Source organism: Gorilla gorilla, chromosome 13 (genome assembly GCF_029281585.2).
Source record: "Gorilla gorilla gorilla isolate KB3781 chromosome 13, NHGRI_mGorGor1-v2.1_pri, whole genome shotgun sequence".
In the NCBI taxonomy this organism is placed as follows: domain Eukaryota; kingdom Metazoa; phylum Chordata; class Mammalia; order Primates; family Hominidae; genus Gorilla; species Gorilla gorilla.
The window spans coordinates 122,879,073-122,894,235 of NC_073237.2; positions in this window are offsets into that span (position 1 = coordinate 122,879,073).

Genomic DNA, 15,163 nt, shown 5'->3' on the forward strand with positions numbered 1-15,163 from the left:
AGATCAGACAAGGATATGAAAGCTAAGCCTTGTCTGGTTCATCTCCGAAGCTGCAGGACCCAACACAGGGCCTGGCTGCAAGCTGGCATCAGTCCATGGTGATGATGGTGGGACAGGAAGGTGAACTGCCATGGGCTGCTGTGTCTCTTTCTAGAACCCAGCTCTGGGGGATGTCAGAGAAAGGGAGGAGGTAGATGGGTCACAAGACCCAACACTAAAATGGCCAGGGGCTTGGATCTCAGGGACTGGAGAACTTCAGAGATAAGTTGATTCCAAATAGATATGGATAATGCACATAAAAAAAAATTAGGAGCATGGCTTGCTTCATGAACATGGGCATCAGAAGCCTCAATAAAGTCTTCTTTTTTTTTTTTTTTTTTTTTGAGACGGAGTTTATCTCTTGTCGCCTAGGCTGGAGTGCATTGGCGTGATCTCGGCTCACTGCATGCAACCTCCGCCTCCTGGGTTTAAGCAATTCTGCAGCCTCAGCCTCCTGAGTAGCTGGGATTTCAGGTGCCTGCCACCTCATCTAGCTAATTTTGTATTTTTAGTAGAGATTTATCATGTTGGCCAGGCTGTTCTCGAACTCCTGACCTCACGTGATCCACCCGCCTTGGCCTCCCAAAGTGCTGGGATTACAAGCATGAGCCACTGTGCCTGGCCAAGAAGCCTCAATAAAGTCTTGAGCAGAGTGAAAGGTGGTTGGGTGCCTAGACGAGAGATGGCAGAGGTCAGTTTTCTGGCTATGCCCATTCATCCCTTCCACGTTGCCCTAGGTGGGTCATTTTCATCCATTTGCAGGTTGGGGAGGGGTGTCAGCAGAGGGCAGCACAGGCAGGCAGCTGCCTGGCCCTGAGCCCCCTCCTCCCCTCGCCCCACACCTTGGGTCATGTTGCTGCAGAGACACAGGTCTTGGGAATGGTGGTGCGGGGACAGAGGTCTGGGAAGGCCCTGAGGGCTGGACTCCTGATGGGGAGGGCACATGGGCAGAGGTTGGCACAGGTTGGAACACCCAAGACACATCCATCCCCAGCTCCTCATCCTTCTCTGGAGCGGGCACAGGGTTCTCAACTTCAGCTGCACATTAGAACCTTCTGAGAGTGGGTTAGAATTCCTGTGCCCAGACCCACACCCAGACCAATCAAACAAGAATCTCTCTCTGCAGGAGGGACCAAGGAGTCAGTAGTGTTCAAGCTTCCCAGGTGATTTCAATGTGCAGCTGAGAGTAAGAACTCAATTCTGGTCGGACTCGGTGGCTCACGCCTGTGATCCCCGCACTTTGGGAAGCTGAGGCGGGTGGATCACGAGGTCAGGAGTTCAAGACCAGCCTGACCAAGATGGTGAAACCCCATCTCTACTAAAAATACAAAAATTCGCCGGGCACAGTGGCAGGTGCCTGTAATCCCAGCTACTCGGGAGGCTGAGGCAGGAGAATTGCTTGAATCCAGGAGGCAGAGGTTGCAGTGAGCCGAGATTGCACCACTGTACTCTAGCCTGGGCAACAGAGCAAGACTCCATCTCAAAAAAAAAAAAAAAAAAAAACTCAATTCTGAGCTTTCACCACTTCCCCGGTTACATGTTACCAGCCAGTGGAGCTGAGTCCCAGGGAACTATGAATTCCCAGGGGCAGGTGGAAGAACAGACATCAGAAGAGCTCATCCACCAAGGGAAGACAAGAAGCTGAGCAACCCACACCAGCAGAAGCAGAAGTCATAGACCAGCCAGAGCATGAGTTAAATATAAACAAAAGGCATGCTCCAAGAGATGTGGGAGGACCCTGGGAACACTGGGCAGGGAGAAGTTGTTTGGAATAAGAGCCTGTCAGTTTTGAAATACTGACAGACCTAGAGAGACAAAAACAGATAAGCCAGTAACTGCACTTGAAGATTTTAACACACCTCTCTCAGAAACTGTAGTCAAATTGCCAAAATATGAGCAAAGATATAAAATGTTTGAATAACCTGATTAACAAGCAGAGAACTTTCAACCTGGCATAGATCCCATATCCTTTCAGAATCAACTAAGAACTAAGCCACTAAACAAACCTCAATAAATTCCAAAGAGCCAACATCATATCTAAAACCATCTCTGATCATACAATGAAAAAATAAGAAATGTAAAGCAAAATGATAGCTTTTTAAAACCACACATGATTGGAAAATGCACTACAATTAAATAAGAGGAAGCCATAAGGGAAATTATTAACATCTTAGAGGAAAATAATAATGAAATCACTACATATCAAAATTTGTGGGAGGCCAAGCATGGTGGTTCACATGTACTGTAATCCCGGTACTCCAGGAGGCCAAGGCAGGAGGATCACTTGAGGCCAGGAGTTTGAGACCAGCCTGGGCAACATAGTGAGATCCTGTCTCTACAAAAAAATTAAAAAAAAAAAAAAATAGCCAGGCATGGTGGTGTGCTCCTGTAGTCCCAGCTACTTGGAAGGCTGAGGCAGGAGGACTGCTTAAGCCCAGGAGTTTTAGGTTACAGTGAGCTATGATTGCACCACTGCACTCCACTCTCCTGGATGACAGAAACCCCATCTCTAAAAAATAAAAATAAAAAAATTGTGGGACACGATTGAAACGGTAGACAATGAAATTTACAGTTTAAATTTATCCAAAAGCAAGAAAGATTGAACATAAACAAGCTACGCTTTTAACTGAAGAAGATAGGAAAAGAGCAACAAGTAAATGCAAAGAAATAGGAAATAATGATAAAAAGAATCGATGAAATCAAGCAAACAGAAATTATGAACAAAGTCAAAATTTGGTTCTTTGAAAAGACTGAAAGAGACAAACTTCAGACAAGGAGAAAGAAGAGGCAAATAAGAATTAAAACAAAAGATAACTGCAGATATAACAGTTAACAGGAATATTATTAGTAACCATGTATTAATTACCATATATCTGGAAAAATATAAAATGTCAAAATTGGTATAAGAAAACTAAACACCCTGGCACAGTGGCTCACACCTGTAATCCCGGCACTTTGGGAGGCTGAGGTGGGTGGATCACCTGAGGTTGGGAGTTCGAGACCAGCTTGACCAACATGGAGAAACCCCGTCTCTACTAAAATACAAAATTAGCTGGGCATGGTGGCGCATGCCTGTAATCCCAGCTACTCGGGAGGCTAAGGCAGGAGAATCGCTTGAACCTGGGAGGCAGAGGTTGTGGTAAGCCAAGATCGCGACATTGCACTCCAGCCTGGGCAACAAGAGCAAAACTCCGTCTCAAAAAAAAAAAAAACATAGTCCAATTTTCAACCTTTTCCTTTATGATCGTTCTTTCTGTGTCTCGTTTAAAAATCTTTGCCTATCCTCCCAAACCCTTTAAAAAAAATGTTTGGCTTTTTTTCCTGCCAGTACCTTCCCTGGAAGATGAGTGAGGAAGGGTTTCTGGAGGAGGCAAGGTATGCCCTGAGCTCTAGAGGGGGCTGGACTGGGATGTGTTTCCCAGGGAAGGTAAGCAAATGTCAAGGGGGGAGGTATTTCATTGTTCACTGGGCATCAGCAAACGTTTACAGAGGACAGCAGGGGTAGCCTTATGTGTGTCATCACCACAGTCCTGAAGTTAGGGATGCCCCATTTAGCAGATAAGGAAACTGAGGCTCCAGAGAGTGCTCAGAAGCACACAGTCAGACAGGAGCACCTCAGGGCCTCCAGCCCAGGCATGTCCAACTCCAGTGCCGCTCCTGGCGCGGCCTGGATTATGCACACCTGGAAGGAGGTGTCCTGTCCTGTGGGGTTAAGGTGAGGATGGCTCATGAGGTGAGACAGGCCCAGTTCAGGGCCCAGCTTAGTCACCTCCCTTGATGTGCCCCTGGGGCTCTGGGATAACAGCAGCCAGCAGCAACCAGGGCTTTCTGGAGAAGGAATTGAGCAAAACCATTACATACTTGGCCTGGGGCAAGGCACACGGCGGGGTGGGGGATGCAGCAGAGGGCGTTTGGCCACGGGGAAGCCCCACCAGGCCCCTCCACGGGCAGGAAGGGAGACTGAGGGTCTGAGGTCGTGTGAGCGGCCTCCCCCTACCTGTCCCCTGGCCTTGTGCAGAGACTCAGGAGCACGCTTGCAATCTGCTTCCAGGCTAAGCACCCGCCCCAGTTAGCTCAAGAGAGCTTCCCGCTAGAGAAGAGGGATGATGTAGGGCCAGGTCTCCAGCACCCCACCTCACTGACTGGGGGGCGCTCCCTAGGGTGGGTCCTGGCAGGGGCCAAGACCACCTCACCTCCCGCAGGCCCAGGAAGAGGCACTTCGCAGCGAGGCAAAGCCCCTTGGAGTCCCATTGCCCAGCGAGAGGGCCCCAGGAGGTCTCTGGCCTGCTTTCTCCCCTGGAACCCGAGGGTCCTGGCACCTCCCTTTCTAGGTTGCCCGGCAGGGTGGACCTCCAGAGCCGCCTGCACGAGGCCCCTCCCACCGTGCCGCCCGCCGGGGACCCCGCCCTGGGCTCCGCCCCCAAACAAGGGTTCTCACGCGGTCCGGCCGCGCGGGGGCGCCCGACTCCCCGGCCCTCGCTGGGCCCTGCGGGAACGCCCCAGCCGCGCACTGGGGATGCTCGGACCACAGCAAACCCGAGGCGGAGCTCCGCGGACTGGCGGCAAATCAATCCCTCGGCACCGCGCTACGGACGTGTGTTTGGAAGGAGGCTAGCCCGCCGCGCAAGTCCCCGCAGCGCCCCGCCGGCCTCCCACCCCCTGCGGCGTCCGGACCTCGTGGACCTGGGGTGGCTCCCCTAGACTGCGGGGCCGGGCCCCGCCGCGCTCGCTTTGCTCGGGAATGCGAGTCGACTGGAGAGGCCCGAGCAAGCCCCCCAGCTCCACCCGCCCTTAAAGGGGGGGCTTGGGCAGTCACATCAGGAGCCTCAACATTCACATCCGGAAAATGGGAAGGTCAACAGTCCCTCCTTTAAAAGGTTTCTGAGAAAGTTAAAGGTGTATCACTATTGCCCAGCTTCCAGTCCTTAGGCAAGCCACCTGCGCCCCTCCCTGAACCTCAACTTTCCCCGCTGTAAAATGGGGATAAGAAAAGTCCTCCCCTCAGAGGGCCATTGTATAATACAATGAGCTTGGCCCACGCTGCTGGGCACCCCCTGAGCTCTCAGTAAATGGAGCTATTGGGGTTATGCCCACTCAGCAGAGGCCCCACCTGCAGTCCCAAGCTTGTGCCCCAAATCCCACGGGTTGTCATTTAGGGACCCAGGCCCCCCAGTTTGGAAGCTGGTGGCTTAGAGTGGGTGCTCCCTCTGGTCCCTGGCTGGAGTGGGGGACTCGCTGTGCAGCCACAGGTGTCTGGGCAGGAGGCTTGGCGGCAGTGCCCCTCCCCTGGCTGCCCTTCAGGGCCCGCTCTGGTTGAGTCACACGGCAAAAACACTCCGCTTTTTGACACCATCCAGAAAATGAAAATGTCCCAGGCGCCTAATCCTTCCCTTCCTTTTGGCAACTTAAACTGCCCTGAAACACAGCCAACATATTGAACGCAGTGTGAGCGTCCACGCCAGAGTGTAGGCCTCCCGCAAAGCCAGCCTTGGGGACTCGTGGAGCAAAGCCTCGTTCCTCTGTCAGACTCTGCCTTACTAGGTATGGAGTGACCCTGGCCCCCACCAGCCGGCATCTCAGCTGCCTTCAAACCCGCTGACCTGAGGGGCACGCCAGGAACTCTGACTTCCTTCCCAGCCAGGGCTGTGCCGCCCCCACTCCCCCCCAGAAAAATATTTGAAATGGTCTTTGACTGAAATGAGATTAATCCTCAGTTCCCTGACAGTGTCTTTGGGCATGTGTTTTTATAACCTCCCTTTCAAATGAGAACCATTTGTCGCCGGGAAGCTGGGGAGGCCCTGCCCCAACTGCTGGGCCAGACATCACCGGCACCTGATTGAATGTCACGGACAGTGCGAGGGGTCAGGGCTGAGGTGAGGGCCGTGTACTCAGGGCCAACTGTCCTCTGCTGGTCTCTGGCTAGGTCCCCATCTCCAGCCAGTGGCGTAAACTAAAGGATATGAATTCCAACCTGGATTCCCCTTACCACCACAATATGCCCTTGAGCCAGTGGCTTTGCCTCTCTGAGCCTCACTTTTCTCATCTGTAAAATGGGGGAGATGATGGTCCCGTCACTCAGGTGATAGACACAGCCTAGTGCCTGAAGACAATCCACACTTGATGTTTGCAAGGCTTTTGAACACAACCTCAGCTCCCTCAGAACTCCTGGTGGGAGGGCAGAGTACCCCCAGGCTGGGGCCTTCCAAGGGCCGCAAATGTTCATCCTAAATGTGGTTCGAGTCTCCTACTCTTCCAGACTTGCCTCTAAATGAGAGGCCGTGTCGGCAAAGAAGCCGAGTTGCTGATGCTTGCCTAGGGAGAGAGCTGTGCGTAGAGGTGCCACCATGCAGGCTAATTAACTCTGAGCCCTGGCTCGGTGGCCTCCTCTCCCGGCACAATCCCCCGCCACCCCCACCACTCCAGGTCCTGTTTGAAGTCTGCAACACCCCCCCTCCCCCCCCCCCTCCCCCCCCCCCCCCTTCCTGCCATCCCTGCTTGCTGAAGCAACTACAGCCCCTTAGGGCTCAGCTGGGAGGGATTTATTGGAGAATTTCAATCATGGGGTCTTGGCTCAAACTTGTTGCTTCCTCAAAAATCTCCCCAGAAGTTGGCTACATGTGAAACTGAGGCATGAAGGAAGGACTCGGATGATCTCAGGGTTCGGAACTCCACCTGGGCCTGTCAGAGAATTCACAGACCCTCACTTGGAGGAAGAGAGCACAGAACAGCAAGAAAGATGCAGGTTCCTGGGACGATGTGGAGGTACCGGGCTTGGTTCACTTTTAAGGAGCTGCTTAGAAATAGTGTTTCAGCTTTGACCACCACTCCCGCCCCCAACCATGACACCTGAGTGCAGGTGTCTGATCTCTGCGGTGTAAACCCGCTATTGGTCTTAGGGTGGGAAAGTGTGGGATGGAATCCAGGTTGAGAGTCCTGAATGGTAGAATAAGGGACCAAAGCCATGCTGATGTGCCATTTTTCTTAAACTGTGTGGCTTCCCTCCCCAAAGGCATTCCCTGGGCAGCTTTCAGGCTAAGGAGCCCACGCCCTTCCACGGGAGCCCAGCCAAGAAGGGCCCGGGACAGAGGCTCCATGCATGCTTCATTTTCCTTCCCCTCTGGGCAGGGCTGACTCATTCCATTTCTCTGAACAATCTTTGCAATGATGGATAAGCTGAGGCCCCAAATGCCGTGGCTCTGGAGAGAAAAACCATCTTTCGCAGTTTCACATAAGCCTCCCACTTCTTTCTTAACAAGTGCTGAAAGCGGCACAAACAGAAATACCCCGGACTCCCATGACCAAGGAGATGACTACATCAGGCTGCAGGGCTCAGGAATAGGAACTAGCCGGCCGTGCGGCCCCAGGGCGAGGTGTCCGATTCCCTCCCAGGATGCTCAGCCAACGGCGCTTTGAAGCCGTGGCTGAGGCTGCCGCACTGGGGAGGAGTGGGACCAGGGGCCGGGCCTCCCCTGCACGATGTCCACAGATTCGCCGAGATAAAGGAACCGCAGCTTCATCCAACTTGTGCTGAATCGCTCTTTTCAAAAGCCCTTTCAGATGGTTTCACTTCTCTGCCCGCTTTGTTGAAAGATGTAAAAATTTCAAACCACCACAAAGTAAACATTTCAAAACCCTCTCTTTTCAAAATCAGTCACATTTTCAAAAATCTCTTGAATTCCATCCCCCGCGCCCCACTTCTTTTGCTGTCTTTGGAGTGTTTTTCATTAATTTAGAAGCAGTCCAGGTAAAGCTGGTGTTTTCGAGCCGTGTTTTAACGGGCGGGAAGTAGCTTTGTTATTTAGTAGATGTATTAGATAAGTCGATGTCTTGTCAAAATCAAGCAGGTTTTCTTTATTAGGGTGAAATCGTAATGAACTCATCTGCTTCTAATATTTATAAAGAGAAGAGAGGCCATTAATTCTACTGCTTGTGAATAAAACCATCTGTGATTTCTTTCCATTTGATGGGTTTTGGTTTTAATATACATTTTTCACAAATAAGCACAGAGATTTTTTGGTGAAAATGTCACATTCAGAATCTCATAAAGAAAGAATGCAAAGAGGGGAAAACTAAATGTTTTGTTAGCTAAGTAATTTCTCACCTTGCAGAGTGGGGAACACTTGAGCCAACGTTAGCACATTAGGTGATAGACTCGCCGTTCCCCGCTAATGCAATCCATGACATGTGACAAGGCAAACCTCGTCCGTTTTGAAGTTTGTTTTCCTTCGGGAATTACACAGTTCGTTTAACCTAATCTGTCCTGACACTTGAATTATAATATTATGAGCTTCTTCAGGGAAGTAAAACAGTAGTTGCCTGCTTAAAAGCAAAGCAGAAGTTAATAAAGTGGGCAAAATGTCAAGGAAAAAGGGCTAATCGAATCATGGTGTCATTCTCTAGAGAAAATATAGTCAAGTTGTATTTTTTTTCCAGTGGAAATCTTGGACGCCTAATGACATATTTCTGTCCAGGAAGAAATTTGAACTCTGAAGCCGAACTTGATTAAACCCCAAACCGAGAGACCTTGCCCAATGGGACCACTCCAGGACTTTGACTTCTGGGTGTCAGAGCTTAATTAAAATATTCATCCAGCTGCTCTCCACTCGCCAAGGGGGCCCAGAGGAATTAAACCAATAAGCTTAATTCTATTAGTTCACCTGCCTGTGTACATAGACATGCGGAAGACCATTTACTGATTCAGAAAAAAATCATCAGACCCACCCTATAAATCCAGCGTGGGCAGCCGTCACTGCAACAGCAACACGGTCCCGCCAGCAAACGTAACATTCAGCAGTCTCGACTCCTGTCTCCGAACACACACAGCTATTTTTAAGACTCTTCCAAGAAAACCAAAATGCTAAACAGGTCAATATAAGGATTGATGTGCGCGCATGTGTGTGTTATGATTTATGTGTCGTTTATAACAACATGTAACATTTACTTTGTGCCACAATGCCAAGCCTTTCTCATTCGTATCTCAAGGAAACCATCACTTCCACTCTAAAAAGTCAACACTATCATTACCCCCACTTGACAGATGAGAAAACTGAGGCTCCGTGAGATGAAATGACTTGAAGCCCAGAATTGTCAGACCACACAGTTGGCTGAGCATTTAACCCCTAGTAATGAGGGCTCTACTGAAATCTGGATCTTTGTTTTACATTGGAATTGATGTCCTGTCTGCCATGCACACACCTAGTGTAACATTTGGAAGGTACAGAAGCTATAAAGTGAAAAGTCAGCCTCACATCATCCCCACCTCAGCTGCCTGTTCCCTCCCCCGGCAGCCACCGCGGACAATTTGTCTCTCCTTCTCGAGTGGAAGCTTACACCAGCCAATGTGGCTATGTCTCTTTTTGTAAAAACAGATATGGAGCATAACAGGTACGCTGTTCTGCAGCTTGCTTTTTTCATTTAATAATATATCTTGGGAGAGTTCTCCATCTCGTTCCTTTGAAGACTACACATCATTCCATTCAATAGAAGGAGCACATTGGCCCCTATGGGATTATCCATATTCAACCATTTTTGACCAGCAAAAAAAAAAAAAAAAAGGCAATTTCACATGATTCTGCCTATATACCATAATTGTTTACCGAATCTCCTATGATGGGCGTTTGGTTAGGTGGTTTCACATCTTCTGCCCTTATAAACAGTGCCGTGATGAGTATCATTTGCACACACCAGTGGGTAATATCTGTAGGATAAATTCCTAGAATTGCCACTGCCTCTGTGACCCTGGGTAAGTCAAGTTCCTTACCTTAACCCCGAGTGTGAAATGGAGCGGCCGCATTAGATGATTTCTGAAGCCCCTGGCAGGCCCTATTGTTCTGCAAAACTGCACTTCTCACATTTGTAATTCTATATCATAGCTAGAGATTACTCACCACGACCTTGTGAATATAACCACAGCTAAAGCTCAGGGTGCCCCAAATCACTGTGGAAACAAATGTTTTCCACCAAACACTAACTAACTCCCTGCTGGCCATATTTGTCAACCAGAGAATGAGACATTTCCCGGTGATCAATACAAATGAAATAGAAATCTATCCTGGGCGGCGGCGGCAAGACTTGGTTTTTAATAAGGGAACCTCCAGAGGATATTGCATTCCTATGACAACGGCCGACAGACCTTGATTTTTAGTGTCAGAAGCTGTTGAATGCAAAGGTCTGTGGCCGGGGCCTGGCCAGGCGGTGGGTGGGGGGGGTTCCGGCTGGAACCAAGTTGGTCCTGAAAGGCTGTTGCAGAAGCCTGCCGGCCGCCCCAGCCCACTGCCCATCCACAGCCTGCTGTGGGCCACCTGTTCATGAAGGCAGCCACATTTGCCAGCTGGGCTACGGTGGAACCGGCCAGGCCAGACAGCTAGCCAAAGATGATCCGTAGCCACAGATCTGGTTATTTACGGCTTGCCTGTGGTCCCCAGTGACCGGGCAGCTCTCGGATGACAGCAGTTCATCTTAAACAAGACCAGGTACTTGGGCAGAGGTGGCAGGGAGCACAAACGACAGTACTGATAGTCTCTTTTCTGGCTGTAAATTTATCTGGTAACAGAGTGACTCGGAGACACCCTGCATTACTTGCGGTTTGCGAAGTCTTGAGAAGGGTTAGCTACAAACTGCCCGAGACAAACTAGGATATTCTGAAAACACAATTCTCGCCCAAACGGCCGAGACAATTCTGGGTTCCATCTCTTGATTCTTCTGCCTCTTTTAAAATTATCTGCCGCTACAGACCAGGGCTGGGAAAGACGGCAGAAACAGGAAAACAGCTGGCATGGAAAGGAGATGGGATCGGCAGTGATTTATTTCCAGCGATGTGATGTTGTAGGTTATTGTTATGTGTGTGCAACACATCATATTTTAAAGTATCTGTTAATAGAGTGTTTTATTCTCAAGAATTAATTCTTTTTTAAAAAATTATTTCAAGTGGGTGGGTTGTTTCTTGAAGTTGAATCCTCAGGTTCTATCAAGAGATGTGACAGTGAGAGCATGACAAGAAGTGTTTCCACTGGGAAATTTCGCTACTTAGGAAAGGTCTTGTCCTTGTAAAAAAAAAAGTAGAAGAAAAACAAGAAAGGGAGCCGTAGAGGTTATTGCTTAAAATACTTCGTTTGAATATGTGTAAATGTATTTAGGCCTTTGGCTTTTTAACCACCAAATTCGTGTTTAGGAATTTTAAGCACCACAATGAGCTTTCTCTCTGAGTTTCCAAAGGCAGCTCTCAAAATTGCATCTACCAAACCTTTAAAATCAGGTACAGAGGTCCCCCGAGGAAGGTCTTGGGGGATGATTCCAACATTCCTCTGAGCGACACGGTAACACCCGACCCGGCTCGTGTGCGCTCTCGGACCCTCTGTTGAAAGCAACTGACTAGGCTGTGGCTTAAAAGTAATCTTGTCCTCGGCTCCCTGGCAAGAGGTCAGCAGGCAAGTCGGCCAGGAGATGATCCCCAGCCAGATCTGAAGGGCTCTGAGAATATAACAAGTTGTAAAAGGGCAGGGGAAGGGGGAGAGAGAGAAAAAGAAAAAGAATAAAGGCAAAATTAATTTTCACAATTAAGTATATTCTTTTTTTTCCACGTAGTTAATTTCCAGCCGCTCACATTTATTGCACATTAATTATGCATACAGCTTTTGTGCAACTTAAAAAGTGAGGAATGTGATCCTTATTCTTTTATGGAGGCTCCGGCTGCCGTGCTGGAGGCCTCTGAAGCTTCGGGTAAGAGGGGCAGGAGCTGAGTCCCCCTCTGCGAGCAGCCAGTGGCGGGGCCACCTCACCCCCAGCCAGTGCCAGGGATCTTGGATTCCCCCACCTCGACTTTCTTAAAAGTGTTTCCTACAGCAGGGGTGGTGATCGGGGGCCAAGGGAGCCTGGACGATTGGCTGGATGTGTTTCTGGGCCGAATCTTGGGGGAAGGAGCCTGAACTAACCCCTCACCAGCCTCTCCGTCAGCTTGCCCTGGCCAGTATCGGTGTTCAAGCCCCCTGGCCCAGGCCTGGGTGTGAAAACAGTAATGTGATGAACGAGGCCTTGGCTGGGAGGCACTGGGGGCACATGTCCTTCCTCCAAGCCCCTCTGTGTGCCACAGGATGCCAAAGAGGTGAGAATATTAACTGGGCTGCGAGATGCTGCCCCCAGTCCCAGCCTCAGACTCCTGATGACCCCCTAAAGGCCTCAGGAAGGGCTGGGCAGGTGGCCCCTCTGCCAACATGCTGTGTGACACTAGACCAGTGCCACGGCCTCTCTGTGCCTTCTCGGAATCTGCATGGAAGTTCCGCTGGACACCAGCAGGCCCATGCCTCTCTCCCTGGGAGAGCTACTTGCACCTGACCCCCCTGCATCCAGCTCAGAACCCGCCAAAGAGGACCCTCCCATGTAAACAGATGTTAGGGTTCCCCACTTGGCACATCCACAGTGTGGGGCGCAGACAGCCCCTTCACCAGCTGCCCAAACTTCAGCCAAGAGCACAGACCCAGGAACCGGAGACCCCTCATCCCATCCACGGAGAGACCCTATGGGACTCAAGCACAGTTGTCCACATTGGACCAGGACCCTTGAGCTCTGCTCAGCGCTAGGCTCCCTGTGCCCCCGGAAGCATGCTCTTCCTCCTCAGCCCAGGAGTCAGATCACTTCATCAGGACAGAGCTCCCACCTGAACCAGGCTGGGTGATTTCCTATGCAGATCCTAAGCAGACAGAGTCAGGACCCTAACCCAGCCTCGCTGCCCCCACTGCTGTGGGCACTTTGGCTAAGGTGGCTCCCCATCTCTGGTCCAGTTCCTCATCCGAAAATGGGATTCAGAATTGGACACAGAGTTGGGTGGAGCATTGTCTCCGAAGCACCCAGCTCAGTCTGAGCTCCCAGGAAATGGCCCGAGGGGTGGGCACAGAGACCCATTTTACAGCTGAGGAAACAGATTTTCAGAGGCAAGGTGCCCTGCGCAGCCTGGAGGTGACAGGAGGGCCAAATGTGTGAAGGCTCCTGGTGCTGTCCTGGGTTCCGCCACCGTCAGCCCACCAGGGTTTAGAACCCAACCCCTGCTCCATCCACTGATGGTGGAGACGAGAAGTTAGAAGAGGAAACTCACGCAACTGGTCCCCCTCTCCCGTGGGGCAGCTTTTGTGGCAGGCTTCCTGAGCCTTCCACACCAAATAGGTGGCCTCTCCCACTCCTCGTCCGAGCTCCCCATGTTCACAACCACAGACCAGCCACCGGGCATCAGCTTCAGAAACAAAGACTGCAGCAAGCACAGCCAAGTTCCCTCCCACCAGCCAGGCCCTGCAGCCGTAACAGATCCCACCACAGCCAGCAGGCAGAGCTTCATAACCAGGGACCTGACGACAGCCCTGGCCGCCACTCCAACCCCTGACCCAACCGTGGGAGGGGAACAGGGGCCTGGGCCACCCCCTTTTCTCTCTCTCTCTCTCTCTTTTTTTTTTTTTTTTTAAGTAAAAACTGTTCTCCCAGTGGTCCTGCTGGGATAAACTGTAAAACATCTCTCCCGTTCTCTTCTGGAATCCTGCAGTCACTCGAGGACAAAGTTGAAAAATAAAATTGTCATCATAAAGAAATCAACCAAGCATAATAATAAACAACATGTTTAACATTTATTACTCTGTGTTCTGACAAACTAAAATGTGAAAACATGCCAAAATTTGGCTTTCATAAAACAATTTCTCATCAAGTTCTTTCCTTTGACAGAATGCCTCTGTTTCCATTCCTAGCTGGTGAGATCTGCTTGAAACACGGTAGCATTTCCAGAAATGGGTCTTAGGTTTGAGACTCGTATGATCCCCAAAGCATCTCTCTGGCTCTGTTAGATTTCCTCTGATTGACAACATTCTCTCCTAGTGACAATATTCTGGCTTTCCTAGTAAACAGTAGTGAGCAATCGGGTCACACGGGGACGGGGTGGGTGTCACCATCATTCAGAAACAGGAAACCTTACAAGGCAGCCAGTCACGGCCACCAGAACCCCACTTTTTTTTCTCACTGTGGCAAAATACAGATCATGCAACATTCACCCGCTTAACCATATCTAAAAGTACAGTTTGGTGGCATTAAGTACCTTCACGTTGTTGTACAATCATCACCCCATTCATTTCTAGAACTCATTTCATCTTGCAAAACCGAAACTCTGTCCCCACTATGTAAGAACGCCCCACTCCTCCGTCCCCCAGCCCTTGGCAATCTCCATTCCATTTTCTGCCTCTATGAACTTGACTTCTCTAGATGCCTCATATAACTGGATTCATTCTGCATTGTCTTTTTGTAACTGGCTTATTTCACTTAGTATAACATCCTCCAGGTTCACCGTGTTGTAGCATGTGTTGTAATTTTGCCCCTTTTTAAGGCTGAATAATATTCTGTTCCCAAAGCCCTATTTCTAACATTACACAGAGCACAGACCCACATTCTGACATGAGAACACCCCAGATCTGCTCTTGGGACATCCATACATGCACCAAAATGCACCCTCGCCCCTCCAGTCTCTGTGCACATATGAGGACCACCCTCCTGGACCTGTGAGATCCTCGGTTACCCCCACAGATAAATGCAGTCACCCCACAGCCTCCATCTGCAGCTCTCACCTGGGCACAGCCCCACGCACACCCCCCATCAGAAGGAGTCGTGGGAGATTTTGCAGATTCTTGGGGACATCATAGCTGGAAGATCCAGGGACCCATCTCAGCCCTGGGTCGAGGTGGGGGGATTTTGGCACTTGAACCCCTCCGCTGTCCCTGTCTCCAGGTCCCCTCCACAGGGTAAAGAAAAGGATTGCTCAGCACCAGGGAAGGCCCCACATCTCCCCAAGCTTAGCTTCCGTGACCCCAAGGGGAGCTGAGGACTTGGTCATGGGGAAGCCCAATCAGCCCAGGTCTCACAGAGATTCAGCCCAGATCCAATCTGCCTGCCAAGCTCCACCTCCCTCTCCTCCGGACGGGGCAGAACTAGGAAAACAGGACCCTCTATGCCCAGGAGCATGAAGGGGGACCCAGGGGTGGCCTCTGGCCTGGGACGTGTTCCCTGTGCACATCCCAAGCACCTACCCTACTAGCATGGTGCTCTGCTCCCCTGGAGATCTCAAACTTTGGAATGGGAGTGTCATTCCATCTTCCTCCAG